We start from the raw sequence: 21,297 nt of genomic DNA, 5'->3' as shown, positions 1-21,297 counted from the left end.
GTCAGATGCCAGGGCTGGAACAGGAAATTATCAGAAAACATTAAACATCTGTTTGTGTCAGATATGGCAAGTCAAATCTATAATATCAACACTCAGGCCGCTGAGGTAGGATAATTACCATGAGTTCAAAGCTAGGTTTAACCAAATAGTGAGTTCAGGCCAGCCTTTGAGAGAGAAAGGGAGTGAAGGGAGAGAGAGGGAGAACACCTTTTTGGTACCAGACAATGAAGAAATTCTCAAAGAATTGATGTCAAAATGACACAGATCTGTCTGATGGGGTTCCCACTGGCTATATCTAGGACAATTTGGGTATCAGTATAAATAATTGTACTAATAAACTATAACATTTCTGTTAAAATAGGAATTTGTGGATCTCTGCATTTTTTATAATAGGATGCCAGCATATGCATTATGTGTATGTGTGTATGTATGTATGTATGTATGTATGTATGTATGTATGTATAGTGAATGATGGGTGTGGATGGTCTTTATTTGGTAACTATTGTGGTGTCTAGATGGATGGTTGAATGGATGGATGGATGGTTGGTTGGATGGATGGATGGTTGGTTGGATGGATGGATTGATGGAGAAGGATGGTGTGGACAGACTTCATTTGGTACCCATCATGGTGGATGATGGAGGCTGAAGTCTTCAAAGTGTGCTAAGGGTAGTGGGTGGAGACGAGGTGGGGACAGAATAGTGGTGCTGTGTTGCAGGATCTTCTCACCACACACAGTTATCAAATCCAAAACAAAATATTATAAATGTGTGATGGAGAAACCTGGCTGGTACTAACTCGACCCAGTGGCAGGATGAGCCTCGTTGTTGGGGAGAACTCTGTCTTCCTGTGAGGAGCATGGTTTCTCTGCGTAGTATTCTTGCCAAGAGTGAGCAGCCTGCGAGCAGACGTGAGCACACAGTCTAGGGAACATCAAACAAAATGGTGCCCTATGGTTTTTAATATTGTCACCAGGCGTGTGCCACATCACTGTAATCCCAGCACTTGGGAGGCAGAGGCAGGAGGATCACAGAAAGAATGAGGTCATACTGGGGCGACATGTTATGTTTCAGATTCTTCGGGGCTGCATGAGACCCTGACTCAGAAAGACAAAAGGTAAAGATGTCTGTCAGAGTGACAGTGTTAGGCGGGCTGAGATCTGAGGCGTGACAGCCAAATGAAGCTCGAAACCCCGACGTGGATCCTGAACCAGAAAGGTAAATGAAGCATTACTGGGAAAGCTGACGGCATTTACATGAGGTCTTCCAATTGGACAATTGGAGGACAAAATTAAGTTGATTTTGGTTTCCTGATTTGGAGTGTTGGATTGAGGTGATGAGAAGAAGGTGATGTCTGGGGGAAACAGGACTGGAGCAGCTAGGGCTCCGATTCTCAGCCTGTGGGTTGCAACCCCCTTGGGGGTCAAACGACCATTTCACAGGGGTTGCATATCAGATATCCTGCATATCAGATATTTAGGTTACAATTCACAACAGGAGCAAAATTACAGTTATAAAGTGGCATGAAGTATGAAATAATCTTATGGTTGGGAGTCACCATAACAAGAGGAACTGTATTGAAGGGTTGCAGCATTAGAGAGGTTGAGAGCCACTGATTTAGAGGTCATGGGGCATCATGTCTACCACACACACATACACACGCACATACTCTCTCTCTCTACACACACACACATACACCTACACACACATACACACACACATACACACACATACACACACACACATAAACACACACACACACACATACACACGCACATACTCTCTCTCTCTACACACACACACACATACACACACACACACAAACACATACACATACACACACATACACACACATACACACACACATACACATAAACACACACACACACACTCCTCATATTCCTCAATCAGGGCATACCCATCTTAAGTCCATTTTCTTTTCTTTTTCCTCAATTTTTTATTCACTTTGTATCCCAATCACAGCCCCCACTTCCTTCTCTCCTCCCAGTCCAGTTCCTACAATTCTCTCCCTCCTCCATTAACCCCTCCCCTTCTCCTCAGGGCCTTTGGTCACCACTCCACCCTTGGACATCTAGTCCCAGAAGGACTAGGCACCTCCTTTCCCATTGAAGCTTAAGTAGGCAGTCCAGCTAGGGGAAGGGGATCCAATGGCAGGTGGCAGAGTCAGAGACAGTCCCTGCTACAGTTGTTAGGAGATCACATGAAGACCAAGCTGCACATCTGCTACAGATGTGTAGGGAGCCCACATCCAGTCTGTGTATGCTCTTTGGTTGGTGGTTCAGTCTCTGTGAGATGCCCTGGGCCCAGGTTAGTTGACTCTATAGGTCTTCTTGTGGTGTCCTTGACCCTTCTGGCTTGCTGAATTCTACCCCCCACTCTCCCACAAGACTCCTCCAAGCTCTGCCCAATGATTGACTGTGGTAATGGAAATCAGGGTGTCAGGTTGCATCTCTGGATGGCCTGGGAGGGGGAAGGTTGTGGGGAGTCTATGGGTTGACCCTAGCTGAGATTCCTACCAGTTGGGGAAACGGAGCCTTCAAAGGCCATCTCCTATGGCTAGACAGGAGCTCCAGAGGAGGGTGCGTGACATCAACCCACCCACAGATCCTTCAACCCAAAATTTGTCCTGCTTACAAGATCCTCAGGGATAAAGATGGAGCAGAGACTGAGGGAACAGCCAACCAATGACTGCCCCAACTCAAGACCCATCCCATATGAGAGGGCCAACGCCTGACACTATTAATGATACTCTGCTGTGCTTGCAGAAAGAAGCCTAACACAACTGTCTCCTAAGAGGCTTCATCCAGCAGCAGATTAAAAAAAAAAACCGCAGAGACCCAAAGCCCATTTTCTTATTAAGTTGCTTTCCTCTTCTCAAAGAAACTTCCCTGGGGCTGGAGAGATGGCTCAGCGGTTAAGAGCACTGGCTGCTCTTCCAGAAGTCCCGGCTTCCATTCCCAGCACCCACATGGCAGATCACAACTGTCTGTAAGTCCAGTTCCAGGGGTCCTGACACTCTCTTTTGAGTTTCAAAGGCACTAGGCATGTATGTGGTATACAAATACACATGCAGGCAAAATACCCCACACATGTAAAATAAAATCAGAAATTTCCAAGGAAAAGAAATTACAAATCTATATAAAATAGTAGGGAAAAAACACAATCCAACTTTTCTCCATTTATTTACTGTTGGAAATATTTTGTTTTTATGGTGTCTTGAGAGAGATCAGTGCAGGGACCAAATCACCTTCTGATGGGCTTCCGGGTCTCCTCAGAGAAACAGGTCTCAGGAGATAACAGTGTTCAGGAACTACCTTAAAACATCATCGAGTTTCCAGCTTCTGGAATTTGATGAGCTGGATTAACCCATTAGTAGCTGGAAAACAATCATGGTTGAAGGACACCATGAAGAACTGCCAATCGCTGGACACCGGGAGACTGGTGTGTGTGCGCATTATTGTTGTTATTTTGAAATCCAGCTAAATAAACTCACTAGCCTCCCACTAACCATCAACCCTCTCATCCAGCGCTCTGGTTCTCAACCTTCCTGATACTGCAACCCTTTAATACAGTTCCTCATGTTGTGGTGACCCCCCAACCATAAAATTATTTCATTGTTACTTCATAACTGTAACTTTGCCACTGTTGGGGATCACAATGTACAAAGAATCGGATATGCTATCCCAAGGGGTCGCGACCCACGGGTTGAGAACCAGTGATGTAGCCCGTAGGCTGAGAGAGGGATGCTGGGAGAGGTCTAAGAAGCGGAGTCTGATAGGGGCTTGTGCTCTGAGGCTGGATCTCCTCTTGAATACCCCTGCAGCTGACAACAGTAAGACACTAAATTTACTTCATGAAGCTAGGCTTGATCTTCATTATGCAAACAAGTACAACCCATCTTCAAAAATACTAGCTCTGGAATGCTTTTTTTTCCCAAAAAGCAATCATAGTATCCACGTCATGTGTGTGTGAAGCACACAGCACTACAGAGCCAGCCACAGGCATCACAGGTCCCAATAGTCTCCAGACAGAAAAGGCTTCTCCAGAGCAGGTAGACCAGTAGATCAGGGACTTGCTCAGGTGCACAGCCTTCAATACAGGCAATGGCTTGATACCTGCCCCTCTCAATCCTGCGTTCTCATGGTTCTTCCTAGACTTGGATACCCCTGTGGAGATTGCCGGCCAGGATGGCTGTGGTTCACCAGGCTTGAATATAATCTTATGAATGGTGACCTGCGGAGTTTGAGGATGGACGAAGAAATGGAGGGTCTGCTCTCCAGTAGGCTTAGAAATGGGCCACCCTGAGCTCTCTCTGGGGAAAGCGGAAAAAGAACAGGAGGACTGGGTAAAAGGCTGTCACTCTGAGACTCTCCACAGTCCTGCAATTGTGGACCGTGGTTACCAGTCACAGAGAGATGGCTTGAGTGTAGCCCGAGGCGCCGGGGTGAAAGGGCCTAGGAACACTGGGATGTCTCTTAGCCCTTCTGCCCTCTTCTGACTTAACCTCTCTATGTGCCTTAGTTTTCCCATATGTGAAATGGAGCTAATCATCCTCAAAACACCCCTGCAAGGTACTAATTACTGTCTGTACGAGGCTTTGAGATCCTTGGATAGAATGTAACAGTACTAATAGTGGGTAATAACACTCTGTCCACCCCCCAGCCCTTTCATCCATGGATCTCAAAGCCTTTTACAAACCTTAATTAATTCTCACAACACCCAAATGCAGGAGGCTGATGGTCATTAGTCCCATTTTACTGGTGGGGAAACTGAGGGAAGCCAGGAGACTGGCTTGAGGCCACACAATAAGCTGGCATCTGATGGGGGTTAGAACTCACAGCCCCCGGCCCCTGGGAAGGACTCAGGCAACATGACTTCCACCTGCTCAGCATGGAGACTCAGGGCAAGGGGACCTGTGGTTCTGCTAAGGGGCGTATGAGCCACACTGAGCTGTAGGGAAACTCCAAAACATAGGCACTGGTCCAGGGACTAGGGGGTGGCTAGCCTGTTTGAAGAGAGAAGTAACATTTATAGGGTGTGCTGATCCCTAAGAGAGATGATTGGTTGATCTGTCTGTCCGTCTGTCTGTCTGTCTATCATTTGGTCTAATTCCCACCTGTGAAGATAAGCACATTGTCTCATTTCACAGATGTGGCACCTAGCTAGTTGAACATGTGACCACTTGGGCTTACCTGCTAGGGATTAAGACTCTAACTTGTGTCTTCAGGGCCACTAGCCATTTAGACAAGGGGAGGGGGGCATCGTCAGCCATTATTTTAAAGATAAGAAACTGATGCACACAGAAGAAAACCAGTTTGCTTGATGGTTGGCCTTGCGGACAAGCCACTGTTCTTCACTGACCTCTCCCTTCCCCAGCCCCTGCCTCCCTCCCAACCCCACACAGGCAGGTGAGGCTGAATGAGATCATGTCAGGAAGGTCTTTGAAGTGCCCAGAGGCAGCATGTCCTGGTCTTTCCCCGGGGAAGATGAAGAGACTTGTCCTGGGTTTGTGTCATCTCATGGGGAAGTTCTCAGAATACTGGAAGCAACAGGGTCATCTAGGGACAGACACACTATGCATGGGTTTGGGGGGATGTTTCCTGTGTCTTGCCTATGGGCCTGTCTAGGAGAGAGGGGTGAGTGTACCACCACCACCTTCCCCTGCCATCTGTCTTTCTGGCTGATTCCTCCTCTGTCCTGGGCCTAGTTTTCTAAGGAGGTTGACATGGGGGACTTTGGAAGTCCCTAGGAGCTCTGATGATCCTGTTTCCTCAAGGTATGGCCACAGACTGCAGCAGGTTGTTGTATCCATGATCTACCTCTGCCCCTGCAAACATAAAGGATCTGTCAGAAGGCAGATTCATCCCAGTGACAGCAACAGGACTTTGGAGACTGGGCAGGGTATCAGAGACCTGGCTGTAGGCCCTGGCTATCACTCTAGCAGACTGTGAGGTCTGGACAAGGCCCTTGCTGCTCCTTGCTTCTATTCCCCTGATAGTAAAAAAAACTGTTGTGGGAAAAGACCAGCATAGCAACCCCATGGGGTCTTTGAAACCATGGAAAGGAGTGCAGAGGTGGCAAGATCAGCTTGTCCTGGCCAGGGTAAGAGATGGGTGGACACCCGATATAGGGTGGGGATCTTTTGGAGGGATCTTTCATGAGCAGTTTTGCTTACAGCTCGCCCAACCTTGATCAAGATTTTAATATTTGTGCAGCCTTCTGGGAAAGTTAGCAAAATGTTGTCTTTCCAACATTATGTGTCTCAATTTCCCTTCACACTTGCAAGAGAGGTATACACTCCAACATCCAGATAAGGAAACTGAGGCTAGCATGTAGGGACAATGGATTCAAGGATGAACAGATTCTAAAGGGCTAACCCAGGCATCCCCCCTCAGATGTTTTCTAGAGAGTTCTGGGCTTTGGAATCCATTCTTAGGTTGGATTGCAAGCCCTCCTTGCTGGGCTCTTTACACCCTCTTGAGGGCTCAAGGGAGGTGTCCAAAGTTCCTTGGGGTGGGAGCCTGTTCCCGTAGGACTCTGGGACAGTGAGGCCAGGGTGTGGCCAGCAGTGGCTGGGTGGTGCTGAAGGCTCTTGTTGGCTGGCTGGGCAGGGAAGGACAGGGCGGGGCAGGGCACGGGAGAACAGGGTGACCTGGGCAGCCCGACCTGGAATAATTGAGCAGAGGCAAGCAGGGATGGTGGAGGAGGCCGAGGTGGGGAGGCTCCTGGGTGCTTCGGGGCCCTCAGTGAGGAGTCCAAGGTGGCTCCCTTCGCATGGCGGTTCCCAGCAGCTTCCAAAAGGCATGTTCCTTCTGTCTCACAGCAGATCATCTCTGGAGAGCTTGCTCAGACCTGCCCTCCCCACAAAGCACGGTAGCAACTCCCTGGGGCGGAAAGTGTCTCTACTGAAAGCAAGACAGGAGTTTAATTAAGCCCTAAACACGCACAGTTGAGCCTGAAATTAGGGTGGTGCAGGGAGGGGGAGAAGGCAGCTGAGGACAGGGGGGCTTCAGCCCAACCCTGCCCAGCTGAGCAAAACAACCTTACAACAAGCATCCCTGAACACAAGGGAGCCTAGTTACAAAACATTTCTGACCTACAAAGGGGGTGGGGTGAGGGAGTGCTGGGCGACCTGTTTCTCTCAACTAGGTTCTCTCAGCTAGGTTACTAGGGTTCATGAGGACTTTGGAGAGTGAGAAGGAAGAGGGAAGCCAGAAGTCCAGAGGGGTCTCCTCTGAAAGTGGCTTCCAGGGAAGCAGGAGGTCTGTGATGGATACTGGGCAGCAGCGGGGAGCCCTCCCCACCCTGAGGAAGGGGAGGTGGGAGGACTCTCTGGGATGGCTCTGGGCTCTGGATGAGCCAGTCAGACTGCACACACAGGTGTGCCAGGTTGGGACTCCTGCCCAGAGCATCCATCTTTCAGGTGGGCAAGGCCCATTCTGTGCCCCCAGGAGGAAGGTAACACCCAGCCAGGCTCCTGGCTTCAGGGACAAAGTTACAAGACTGTTTTGCCCACAGCTGCAGACATTTGGGTCATCCATAGTTTAAAGAAATCTGATGGCTTCACCCCTCTCTCTTCTGTCCCCAGGTCTCCCCAAGCTGCGGCTGAGACATTCAAACCACAGTCTCCTCCTCTGCCTGGTAATTGATCCTCCTTTGCCCTGCAACTTGGGTTTGGTCTTAATTTGCCAGGGACTAAAGGCAAGAAGAGACGGGCAGGCAGACATGTCATCGCTTGTCTCTGGGCAGAGAGGCAGTTGCGACAGAACTCCTAGGTGTGTGTAAAAGTGCACTCGTGGGGACAGGCTAGTTGTACTGTGTGTTGGGGGTGGGGGGGTAGGGAAGTTATCACTGGGATGATTTCTGTCACTGAGGCAAAGTCCCAGGATAAATTGCTGTCCCAGCCATGGTGTAGAATTCAGCAATTTCCTAGTGTCAGCTAAGATGAGGCTTCTGTCCTGGCCTACCTCCTTACCCAGTGCTAAAGGCCACCTGCCTGGCAAGCCATATAGTAGAGATAGTCCCATACCCTAAAGGCCCAAAAGTGACCTATAAGTCCTTTAAGGGACTAACTTTGAAAGTGGCCAGCTTGCCATTCCTGTCCTGTGTCTAGCACTCAGTCATAGCTTCCTCTTCCAGGGACAGATAGGAAATTCTAGTTTCCTCATTACTGCATCACCGCATTGCCGACACCGTGAGGGATACTGGCAGTGTGTGCGTGGGGAAAAGACCCCAATCATCAGAGCTGCAGCCTCTCTTCTGCACATTATACACCGCCGCCCCCCCCCCCCCATGGCACCACTAGTCCAAAACCACAGAGATGTCTTTCAGGGCTCTGGGGCCACCTTTGTCCACCGGTCCTAGTTTTGATCTTCAGAACACAGAGGGTTTTTTCCTTGCTTCTTAAGCTCCTGGGGTTGTTGCTGGCACCCTTTAGCTGTGGCTGCAGCTGTCCCCATTTCCAGATTGCTCAGGTCTCTGCATGTGTAAACTGCTCTCCGCTTCGGTCTTAAAAGGACACCCAACCTTGAATTTAGGGTCCACTCAGACAAGCACTCATCGCAAGAGCTTTTATGTCATTACGTCTACAGATATTCATTTTGCTATAACACAGTCTGGGGACTTTGATGAGGATTTCCCTTTGACCTGTCCTACCAGCTAGTGACCAGTCAACTACAGCTTGGAACCCTCTAGGGAAGGCAAGCTCGCTACCCTAACAACTGGCTACATCCACATTCAAACAGGCCTGGCTGAAGTTCTTACTTGGGAGGGATTGAACTAATTCCATTCAATGGGAGCCTCCTGGCCTTAGAACATCTATCTGTTAGTAAATCAGCTCTCAGTTTCCACATCCTTTGCCCCAATCACAATGAATCAAACAAAATCAGAAAGGTGACAAGGTAGCTCCATCTTGTTTATGGTCTTGCATGTAACCCAAGCTGGCCTCAGACTCTTAATGCTCCTATTCCTGTCTTGCGAGTGCTGGGGTTACAGGCACACATGCCATTCCCATCAGACTTAGGTTTGTGTGCGTATTTTCCCCTACACACACACACACACACACACACATACACCTGTGAAGGTCAGAGTTCAACTTTCAGGAGTGGGCTCTTTCCTTCCATCACATGGCTCTTAAAGATGGAACTCAGGTTGTCCATTTTGGTGGCAGGTGCCTTTAAATGTTGAGGCATCTTACTGTACACACTGTCTTTATCTATTATGTTTTTTTTTGTTTTGTTTTGTTTTGTTTTGTTTTTTTGCTGGTTGGGAAAGAGCACCAACCGTGGACACCCTGGTGGCTGCTCCTGAGATTCCAAGCCTCAGTTTCCACAGTACCAGAGGGCAGCTGAGTCACCATTTCACAAGATGTTTTGAGTCACACATCCCAGGGGTTGGCAAATGCCTCTGGAATCTTTAAGGCTCTGAGCAGTCTTGAGTGAAGAAACTGTATTCACACAGTATTTTCCAGACTTACTAGAAAACAAAACAAAACAAAAAACCAGAGTTCTTTTATCAGCTACCATCTTCCTTTAGCACCGGGCAAGACTTCCTCAGTGCGGTGGGAAATGCCAACCTGTAAGATTCCCAGAGGCCTTTTCCAGCTTTCTCTCCCCAGCTCCCTCCCCAGCACCAGATAGTTCAGCATCTTAGAGAGGTCAACAGAGTGAGCCGGGCTACAGCCTCCTCCAAGGCTGAGGCCTCTCACCTGCCTGCTTCTGAAATCTGCAGAGAAGAAAGAGAGAGAGGAACTCCTCCCTCCATGTGGTCCTGTCCCCAGGGATCCAGACCTCCAGCCCACCTTAGACCCAGCGCTGCCTGCCTAGCCCCTCCCCCCACCCACTGCACTGTCTCAGGCCCTAAGCTCCCTGAAAGCCTTTTAAAGCTACATCGAAGGACTTCACCTACATCCTACTTATTTTTTTTTCTGGGAGCAAAAAAAAAAAAATATCAGAAGTGGGACCTTATGAAATGGGATCTGGAAGAATAGGAAAGGCAGTGGGAGGGAGGAGAGAGAGGAGAAGGACTTGTGTTGAGGGAGAGGAGCCTGGATGACTAGGCTTACAGGTAGCTGGGGGTGGGGGCTCCAACCTGGAGCTGGAGACCTTGAAATGAGAGCTGGAAGCATTGTGACCCTAAAAACTCATCGAGTTTGTCCCCTCTGGCCCCACATACACACCTCTAAGTGAGATTACGTCTGGAACACCTGGGCTCTTACCCTCTGCTCTGTTTAGCCTCAGAGCTATTCTGGAGCACCAATGTAATCTCTGCCAAAGCAAGTTCACTTTGCTTTTAACTACGGCTGTGGCCTTGTCTTTTGAGTGTCTGCATATAGGGAACCAGGTTAGCGGGCCCCCACACACCTATCATTTAATTCTTACCACCTCTAAGGTTTTATAGAATGCAGCCGACAGTGGTATACAACATGGCACATTATTTCACCCAAGGCCCATGGGTGAACTAGCTTTCATTGTTAGTTTTCACCGCTGCATCTGGTGGTGTGGGAGCTCTCCCTAGGTCAGCTGACCTCCATCTGAGGAAAGAGAAGGGTGAATCCACCCTCCATCGCTCTGGAGAGAGATCATCTATCCTCTGGTACAGGTGGTAGCTTTCCAGCTCTTGGGGTGGGGAATGTTTGCTTTCTGTTAATGAAAAGAAATAAATGTGATAATAAATAAATGCCCCACCCAGTGCAGAAATTACTGGCCCGAACAATAAGGTTCTGTGTTTGCTCTCGGCTGTGTTATATTCTTTGGCTGTAGGCGCTTTGCGCACATGTTGATGGGCTGCGCCCCCGGGCACATGTAGAGAAGGCAGTCCAGCCTTTCTGTCTACCTGCTTCCAGGTATCCCAGCCAAAGTGAGGAAAATGTACACGGACCCTGTACTTGGAAATAGTGTCCTATACTCGGTGTCAAGACTGCTGCAGCTCTGCCCCTGCCACTCTGGGTGAACAGCAGCAAGCCTTTCTCACCCCACCATTGACCTTCAAGTCTTACAAGTATCTAATAGTGTTGAGGGGGTTGCACAAATAAACACTTGGGTTCCGTCCAGCTCTGACACTGCTGGATCTTACAGAGTCTGCTCCTTCTGAACATGCCCATACTCCCAATGCCCTCTGGGCAATAGAAGGTTCAGAGGTCCAAGAACCCAACTTTCTTGGGAGAAAACTGGGTGCCTCTTCCAGCCTCCAATTTCCTCTGTTTCTCCCACTTCCTCTAGCTGTCCTGTGTATGGAATTTCCCCATTTGTGCCATTTTTAGAAATTGTGTCCTGAGTTCCCCAGAACATTGTAAGAAGCAGGGAGCAGAATGTAACACTATGAACATCGGTCATACCAAGTCCTTCCCACAGCTTCCCAGCTCTTCCCCACAGCTACAGAGACCCTTTGGGTATTATGTTGGGTTATAAATAAATGGAGAATGATAATTTCAACAAATATATGCACACATAACCCTTGTAGTGGATCAAAGATCCTTTATTACAGGCTATTTATTTATTTGTTTGGTGTGTGTGTATGTGTGTGTGTTTGTGCGAGCACACTCGTGTGTGGGCACATATGCTCAAATAGATGTCAGAGGACAACCTGTGGAAGCTGGTTCTCTCCCACCCACTCAGTAAGAGTTGAACTCGGGTCATCAGGTTTGCTGGTAAATACCTTTACTTGCTGTGCCATTTTGCCACTCTGGTCTAAGGACTTGATATTATACTATCAGCACACAGACCACGGGAGGAGAATGAGCTGTGGCGAGGTCTGTGCCAGACTTACTTTGCTTTAGGGTAGCACAACCTGTTTGCTCTCCGGCCCGACTGTGGATCATGTACCAGGATTATCCCGGGAACTTTGACACCGCATCTGTCCATCTCCTGCACACACCAAGTCCTACTCCAGTGGTGTCGGCCAGCAGGACTCACCCACAGGACTAACTCCCAGCTCTTTCATCTAAATCACTAGCCCTCTTTACATTCTTAGGTAGACACAGACTCAGCACCCCTACACCACACACGCACCACACACACAAACACACATACAAACATATCACACACAGACACACCACTGACACACACACACATCACACCACACACACACATAACACATCACACACAGACACACATACAACAAACACAATACACACACAAACACATCACATACACACACATTCCACACTTGTATATACACACCACACACACAAACACACCACACACACACAAACACATCACACACAGACACAGACAAACACACTACACACACACACAGACACACAGACACACAAACACGTTGCAAATAAGTGGGTTGGGTGTACAACAATGGGACAACCCATCAAGTTATACAGCAGGCAACTGGCACAGTGGAACGCACACCCCAGGCTGAGCCCACAAGCCTGAGGCTATGAGCTATCAGAGCTATGGCAATAGCAGAGTCAGTGGAGCCCCTTCCATCCCTCCTTCCACCTTTGCTTCACTCTTTCCAGGGCTCTCCCTTCCTCTTTCAAGAGCTCATGTGTCCCCAACAGGAAATCACACGATGCGCACATTGGTGGAGATAACACAGTCTTGTTCCCCAGGCTCCTGGTGGGCCCCATGAGGCAGTGACCCACAGCAGCTGGTCCACACCATCTCGGGAGGGAGTGTGCTGATGATCAGAGGGAATTAGCAGGGATTCAGGCAGAACCTGCTCCCTCCTTGGGTAGCACACTTAGGCTGTCTGGCTGAGTCTAAGGAGGTCTGCACCTCACATCTGAGCCTGCCTCAGACGATTGGACAGGCCAGTGAGCGTGGACTCAGAAGCCACTTTCCTCTGATCATTTGAAGGTAGATGCTTCAGTGTTGGACTGTGTTATTGTGTTATATGTGTTCCTTGGTCCACGAAAGATAACTCACAAAATTGTTTGGAGAATGTAGGTTTCCTGCAGATTCCTATTGTGTCTTCTCCATATGCTGGCCATGGAGGATTCCTGATTGCTTCAGCCCCACCCCCACCTCCGTGTGCAAGGGTAGTTTTGGAGTACGTTTACTGAAGCATAAACCATACCAAGATCCACACATCCTGTGCATCATGACATGTTTCACAGCATACCTATACACACCTTATGCAGTCAAGAAGCAGATGGACCTAGCCAGCACAGAGCCCTCAGGATTCTCTATTTTGACCCAACCCTGATTCTGCAAGGGCTGCCACATTCTGCCGTCTGCCGTCTAGCTCACAGATCCATTTTGCCTTTAGAACAGAATTTAAGGGATGGGATGCTATGTAGTATATTGTGTCTGGGATCTTTTGCTCAGCGTTCTATTTGTTAATTAGCTACAGATCTATGTATAGAATAAAACATATGCATACGTAACATGCATTCGTATAGGAATGCATAGAAATATTTTCCTCCCCTTTCAGCTGAAGTATTTTAAAGCAAACTCATAAAAAGCAGGGGCCAGGAATGTGGTTCGGTGCTTAATGTGCACAAAACTCTATTCAACCCCTTAGCATAGAAACCCTCAAGTCTTATGCCTGTCACCCCATGCTCTTCAGTGTATCTCTCTAAATAATATTTATATAAGACAGTTCATGTTATCAACTTGTCTGATGAAACTGAGAGTAATTCTGGGCAGCATCTAATCTCCAGTCTGGGCTGACATTTTCTCAGTTGTGTACTTATAAAGGAGGTTCAGGCCCACTGTCAAAGCTCAGCAGGTAGTGTAGCAGGCTCAGCGGGAGCCTTCCATCCCTCTCCCACTACCCCTCCCCTGAGTTGACCTCTTCCAGAGGAAGCTGCTAGCCTTGCCTTTCCTTTTTAGGTAGGGTGCTCACCAGCCTTCTGAGGGACAGCTGACTTAGACCCCTTGCCATGCTACCTCAGCCCCCTTTTGAACATTTGCCCCAAACTTCCAGTGGTTTTCAGGCCAGCACTCATTCTAGCCTAGCCTTGCCATCGAAGTCATTCCAAACAAGCCTGGCTGTTCTAGAACATTCCAGGAGACACCTCAGAACCATTTTCTCCCTTCTCTGCCCACTCCAGACTATACATGTGAGACCATTCTTCTGGTATCCATTAATCCATCAGTTTGTTCTCACCCCTGGACCCAGGTTTCCCTGGATCTAGACCCTTCCAAGTGCTGTCTGTCCTATAACCTCCCCAACCTTTAACTGTTTCCTATCAGATTCCTGAGGCGAAGTTCACAGCTGCATCTTCTACAATAACCAGAGAACACCCTGTGATTTTGATTCTGCTGGTGTTTTTTAAAAGCTGAGACTGTTTCTCATCCATGTGCCAAATTCTCCAAAGAGTGACACAAGCTTACCTATCTCTTTTTCTAGAAATGTCTGGTGAGCAGTAGGTGCTCCCAGTGGGTGCTCCCAGTGAGTGCTCTTTGTATGTTCACAGTGAAGCATCCAGGGCCCTTTTAGTTGCTAGTGATACTCCCCTCAAAATGATTTGAGCAGAAAAGGGAAGGTCTTGTCATAGGCTTGCAAGTTCAGGGGGACACTACTGTTAGCAGAACAACCTAACCCTCAGCTCTGCCTCCCTCTGCCTAGGCTTCATCCCTGCTAGCCTCTCCCAGAGAAGTAGAAGACAGTGCTAATTTTAGAGGGAGTTTTGCCAAAGTCTCAGGTCTGACTGTCACGCAGCAATCTAGGGTCTTAAGTCATCTCTATAACTCTCACTCAGTAACTGCCGCCTGGGACAGTCTGTCAGCCAGGCCTGTGTCATGTGCACATACGTTCACCCTACAGCCCAAGGGTCAGCACATGAAGCAGGGAGCTGGACGTTTCCTAAAAGAAGATCAGCAGAGTCACCACAGGAAGGAGAGGGATGGTGGGCCAGGCAAAGGGGACAGGCTCAAGACAGCTGGACAGAGTCCTGACATCGGCTATGGAGGCTCCTAACGTTCCTCTGAGTGATTCTTATCTTCCCACGGTTGACCCTGAATTTGTGGCTTGCTTTACCTGAACCTCAGCATGTTTGTGCAAATGTGTGTGGGTGCCACAGTTCACATGTGTGGAGGTCAGAGGACAACTTGCGGAAGTTGCCTCTCTCCTGCCATGTGGGTCCCTGAGATCAAACTCAGGGTGTCGAGCTGGGTGGCAAGGAAGGACTTTTACCTACTGAACCATCTACATGACCCCTGAACTTCAGTTTCTTTATCTAGAAAATGGGTTGTTGGTTAGTTTTTGTCAACCCGACACAAACGATAGTCACCTGTGAGAAGGGACAGATGGATTACCTCCATCAGATTGGCCTGTGGGCTTGTCTGTGGGCATCTCCCTAACTAATGAGCTGGCAGAGTTGGACAGCTGAGGGCAAAGCGCATCCTGTATCCATAATCGTTGCATGGATCTGAGACTAGGAGAAGGGGTGGGGAAGTTGGTCTTTTCCTCCTTGGATCTTTTCCTCCTTGGGAGCTGACAAACATTCCATTCCTGCCAGGGGTGACTTCTGTTCTGACTCAGCGAGATTTCAGAATGAGAGCACCGCATCTGTCACCATCTCTGGAATGTATGGGACTTTAGCACGAATACATGTGGCAGGGAGGTTCTCTTTCCTGAATACCGAGTAGCATCCTACCCTCTAGGGTCTGTGGGAGGGATGGGGGAGGGGGCAGAAGGGCGTTATTTGTACACAATTTCCAAAATTTTAACGTGTAGTCATGTACTATCTTACAATGGCAACACTTTCTAGGAGATGCGTCACTAGACACCTTTGTCACAGTGTGAACATTGCAGAATACTCTGACCCAAAGTCAGAGATGGTCCTGATGTCCTCTGGAAGTTGTTGACCAAAGCATTGTTACTTGGTGTAGAACTATCTCCATATGTGGGTTGAGGCTACCGACAGCTTGGTTTATTACTGTTTGTTTTTATTGAGGGTTATACAATTCGCCGGAGTATATAGAATTCTGCAACCAGAAGGGTTGGTGCATGCACACACAGGCACCTCTAACGTCCACCATTTTATTTATTAATTCGTGGGGATGGGAGTTTTGCCTCATCTCTGTGTGTGCACTACGAGTATGCAGTGCCCCAGAGGAGGAGGGGGCAGAAGGGGATGTTGGATCCGGTGGGATTAGAGTTGCAGATAGCTGTGGGCGGCCCTGGGGCTGGAGAGGTGACTCAGTGGTTAAGAGCAGTGGCTACTTTTCCAGAGGACCAGCTTGGTCCTCAGAACTCATATGGTGGAACATCTATTTCACCTAAATATAACTTGTCTCTTTCTTTCTTTCTTTCTTTCTTTCTTTCTTTCTTTCTTTCTTTCTTTCTTTTTTTCTCTTCAAGACAGGGTTTCTCTGTGTAGCCCTGGTTAGCCCTGGCCGTCCTCAAACTCACTCTGTAGACCAGGCTGGCCTCAACTCACAGTGATCCACCTGCCTGTGCCTCCTGAGTGCTGGGATTAAAGGTGTGTGTCACCATGCCTGGCTTTTGTTGTCATTGTTGTTGAGAGGGTCTCATGCAGCCCAGGCTAGTCTTCAATTCACTATGTATCAGAGGATGACCTTGAACTGCTGATCGTCCTGCCTTCACCTAAATACCTAGACTATAGGCGTGTGCCGAAGTGCTTGCTTTTCCTCTTCATGGCTAGGTCACTGTAGATCTCCAGTGTATGTCGGGGGAAACCTGTGTCACATCTCAGAGTACATCTGCTGCAAGTGCCCTTTGGGTCCTCAAGCAGGTGCTAGAAGGCCATGGGGGTTGTCTTGTTCACTCAAAACCCCATATTCCCACACCTTGTGGGCCCCTTAGGAGAAGCAGCAGTTCCCAGCCTTTCCTGGACCCTCACACCTGACAGACACAAACACACCCCTCAGAATCAGTGGCTCTCAATAGCCCCCTACAAGTCTTGTGGTGGTCTGTTTCCAGCTGTTGCCAGACAATAACTATATTAAATTCCCTGTTTCTCCAACCCTCTCCCAAAGGACCCTCCCCAAAGAGGTCACCACAAAGACCTTGTCCTTTGAACCATTTGCGCTGAAATCTGCTTGCTGATGGCCTCTTGACAAATTTATAGGCCCTCAGAAGACTCAAACATTTCTGTATTAAACAGGCTGTCCTATTGTTTGTTTGGCTTTGTGTGGGGGTAGGGGGTGGACAAATTTATAGGCCCTCAGAAGACTCAAACATTTCTGTATTAAACAGGCTGTCCTATTGTTTGTTTGGCTTTGTGTGGGGGTAGGGGGTGGGTGGGCAACTCTGCACAAATTAAAGAGTTATCTGAGAAGAGCAACCCCCTTTGAGAATCTGCCTCTATCAGATTGCCTGGAGGCAAGTCTCTAATGCATCCTTCTGATTTAAGATTGGGGTGGGTAGGCCCAGCTCACTGGGGGCACACGGCCAGGCTGGGCTCTCTCTCTGTGTGTGTGTGTGTGTGTGTGTGTGTGTCCTGGACCATATTGGTAAACAGACTGAGTAAGTCATGGGGAACAAACCAGTCACAACACTCCTCCACGGCCTCTGCTTCAGCTCCTGCTTCCAGGTTCCTGCCTTGAGTTCCTGCCCTCACTTCCTGTGATGTGAAGAGTAAGCCAGACAAACCCTTTCTTCCCCAAGCTGCTTGTGGTCATGGTGTTTTATCACAGCAGTAGAAACCTTAACCAAGACTCCGGCTTCAAACATAAATGCTTTCAGGAATAAGAACGGATTATCTGATGTGTTGTTTACTGTAATGTTATGACGGCAGATCCCCACAGCAGTGTGGGACGGTAAGGGTATCACTAAGGAGTAGAGTCTGGACACTGTCAAGGTTGGCAGAACACTGGGTTTACGGTCACGGGAGATGGCTTTGTGTTCAGCTGCAGACAGATATCCATAGGCTGAGGAGGAGGCTGCTTTGTCACTTCATTCTTTTTCAGGCTTTGCTTCGGCAGTCTGAGTCTGGTCCACAACGAGGCTGTTGTAAGACAAGTGAAGCCGCATGTATGAAAGGTCTTCACGAAATGCTCCACGCTCTGATGGGTGGGCCAGTGGGAGGGACAATCATTCTAAGATCCAAGGTGTCTCTCAAGGGCAACCTGAACTGGATGGAATAACAAGGAAACTGGCAGGGGTGGAACAGGAGGGTCCAGACACCCAGAGAAACGATGAAGAATCAGCCCAGACTACCTTTTTTCCCCTTCCCTTCCTTCAGTCTACCTGTTTACTCAGAAGAGAAAGAAGGGGCATCTTTTAAGTGTCAGTTAAAACCACGAACAAATGAAGTCCAAGCTTAGAAAGTCAGAAAGGCATTCTGGTAGGATGCAGGTATTGCGGGGGGGGGGGGGGGGGGGGGGGACGGGGGGAGTGTACTCAGAATCAGTCAGAGGCGGCTGTACTCCCAACAGTGTTATTAAACACTGGCCACTTCCCTAGGACAAGTTACTTGGCATTACTTGCTTGAACTGACACTTGGGAATGAGAGCCACCTCAAATGTTTGTTGTGGGAATTACAAACGACAGTATCTGTTTTCCTTAAGATTCGAGACACTGGGGCTTAATACCTGTTCTGAACGTCTTACTCCAGCCCCTTCTTAACCCCGTGCCCCCAGGGATGTCTTCCCACGTAGGCGCCGCTGAACTGGGTTTAGATAGGGCAAACTTCAAGCAGCCACTGAACCAAGGGAGGCCAGTTGCCCGGGCAGCTCTGCCTCTGGTGCCACAGGACTGAAAGGTGGCCTAGGCTGTGGAACGTAGGTCTCCTCTCCAGGCAGGCACGGGAAACCAGCTCACGTTCCGGAGCAGGGCCAGGCAGGGATCAAAGCGCTCTCAGGCGGGCCGGGGCGCACCAAAGGGAGGCCGGCGACTTGCATCAGCACAGATTCCGTGATGCTCTGCAGACGTCTGGGGGCTGCTGGGCTTTACGGGAAGCCACAAGAAAGGAAAGGACCGGGGAAGCGGGTCCGGGCGGGGGCGGGCGAGGGCGCGAGGTTGCGCTGGCCCGAAGGCGCGCTCCCGGCGGCGCCTGCTAGTGGCTGGGCGCGCCCGGGATGGCGGAGGCCTTGGAGGAAGCTCCTGTTCCCCTTCCCCCTCCCCCCCCCTTCCCGCCCCGCGTTACTGGAAGGACTGTGTGGGAGAGACCCAGAAGCTCACGATTATTGAATGCGGGCTGGGGGAGGGCCGGACAGCCCGTGAGGCTCGAAGGAAAACCAAAAGTGCGTCTATTCGTGCTGCCACGACACGCTGTTCCTCGGGGAGGCCCTTGCGCACCCCAGCCGCGCCCCCAGTTGCTCACCCCCAACCCTCCAAGATTTCTCCAGGGCGATCGAGGACCCGCGCTGCACAGGGCGAGGCGAGTGGGAAAGTGTCACGATTTTTTTCTATGCCCTGCCCCCGTCCCCACCTCCAGTTTTCTGGGTTTTGCTGCTTCTGCTGGGGAAGGGCTGATCCGTTTTGCGTCAAAGGGCTGCATTTACTCAGTCCTGCTGAGAGAGGCGCGTAAACACCCAGGCAGGCCTGGACGCAGGGATGAAGGAGGGGGGTAATGGGCCAGGCACCCACGGCTGGTGCGTGCGTGTACGCCTGCCCCACACCCCGTTCGCCAGCCTGCAGAGCTGCACATTCTGCTGGGAGGGCAGCTGTAGAAACGCGAGGAGTCTGGCCACCTCGGCTCACCACGCGCACAAGTCCTTGGGGATGGAGCTCAGGACAGAATGTGTTTTATAACTGTAAACAATGACCCCGAGTATTGTTTGGGATTACCGTATCTTGGGGCCCTTGGGGCAGCCAGATGCCGCCAGCCGTCCCGGAAACGCCAGCGCTTTATATAGAGCCCCGGGAAAGCTTCGAGTTCCCGGCTCTTATTTTTCTTTCCTAGTAACACCCCCACTTCACAGATAAGGAAACTGAGGACCCCAGATGTGGTATGGGAGATGCATAGCGCTTCCTCACGGAATCCCAACAACCTATCTTCCCATTCACTCCTCAAAAGCTTAAGGGAACAGATGCACTGCTTAAGGATGGCTAAAAACAGCGTTGTTTCCCCGCTTGTAATCCCGGCTCTTGGGGGGTAGAGGCTTATCTTTGACATATAGCGAATTTTAGGACAACCTGTGCTACCTGAGACCCTGCCTCAAAAGAAAGAGTTCTTCAACTCCTGGTACAGCGCTTATCTGTACACATTGTACTTTCTCTGGGGATGGTTGGCTATCCAGAGCAGGCGAAAGCTTTAGAAGGTCGTCCTGCTCCAAACCTTTCATTACATAGAGAAACTGAGAATCTAGACTCGCCCAAAATCTCACAGCTCGTAAATAGCATAGCCAGGCGTTCATACTCCAAGGCCTGCGCTCTTTACCCTGAGTGCCACCCCACCCAGCAAGGCGGGAAGAGCCAGGAGTCCGGCCACGCGCGCCCTGAACTTTGCTCCAAAACAGTTCAAGGCAACTTGGGGCACACCTCTCGGACCCCAGTTTTTTTTTTTTTTTTTTTTTTTTAACAACCCGATTTGCTTTTAAGGCCTGGTTACTGCTATTACATGTGTCCTAATTGTCTAGCACAGAGAACTCCCGAAATGTTTCGCTAGCTAATTTCATCTTCAATACTACTTCTAGCAAATTAATTGGAAGGCCAAAACTAACTAAATAATAATAATAAAAAGAAAAAGCGAAGCACGCGCGCGCGCGCGCACACACACACACACACACACACACACACACACACAAAGGGGAAGCAGTGGGCAGCCAGGCTCCGAGTAAGAACTGGGCAGGCCAGCCCCGCCTGGCGGCGCCGTGCCGCACCCCTCCAAGACCCGGCCGCAGGGTGGCGCGGGTGCCCGGTGCGCCCAGGACGCCCGCTGCACCGGGCGGCGCCGCTGAGGGTGCGGACGACTGCGCACGGCCGCGCCCTCCCCGCGAGCGGCTCTGCGCGCCGGTCTCTCGGCCTCGCGGTGGCGCCGCACTGAGCCGCCCGTCTCGTCTTCAGGCTGCGATTTTTTTTTTTTTTCCAGAACCCGTAGCTCAGGCCTACGCGGCCGCTTTCGGAGCCCCGCCCCAAGCCCCTTCCTTTTGGGGTGGGGATGGGGGGAGGAGGTAGGGAGGCCAGGGCGCACTTGGGAGCAGGCGAGGGAATCCCTCTCCCTCCACGTCACCCGAATGCGAGGAAACCCGCACTCGCGTCCTCTAACGCAAATGACCATCTTTGGCAACGTGCGCCAATGGAACAGACCAAGGGCGCTGCGCCCCAGGGGGGTGGAGGAGATCAGCAAGAACGCGGGTGGCCTCGGCGCCCCCATAGTGCGAGGGCCGCGGGCTCCCATCCTCCCCGCCGCCCGCCTTCCTCGCGCGGGGTGTGCGGCTGGCGTCAGCGCGACCGCGAGCGGGGCCGGGA

The sequence above is a fragment of the Arvicanthis niloticus genome, chromosome 11 (assembly GCF_011762505.2).
Source record: "Arvicanthis niloticus isolate mArvNil1 chromosome 11, mArvNil1.pat.X, whole genome shotgun sequence".
NCBI classification, from domain to species: Eukaryota; Metazoa; Chordata; class Mammalia; order Rodentia; family Muridae; genus Arvicanthis; species Arvicanthis niloticus.
This window is presented reverse-complemented; position numbering follows the sequence as displayed.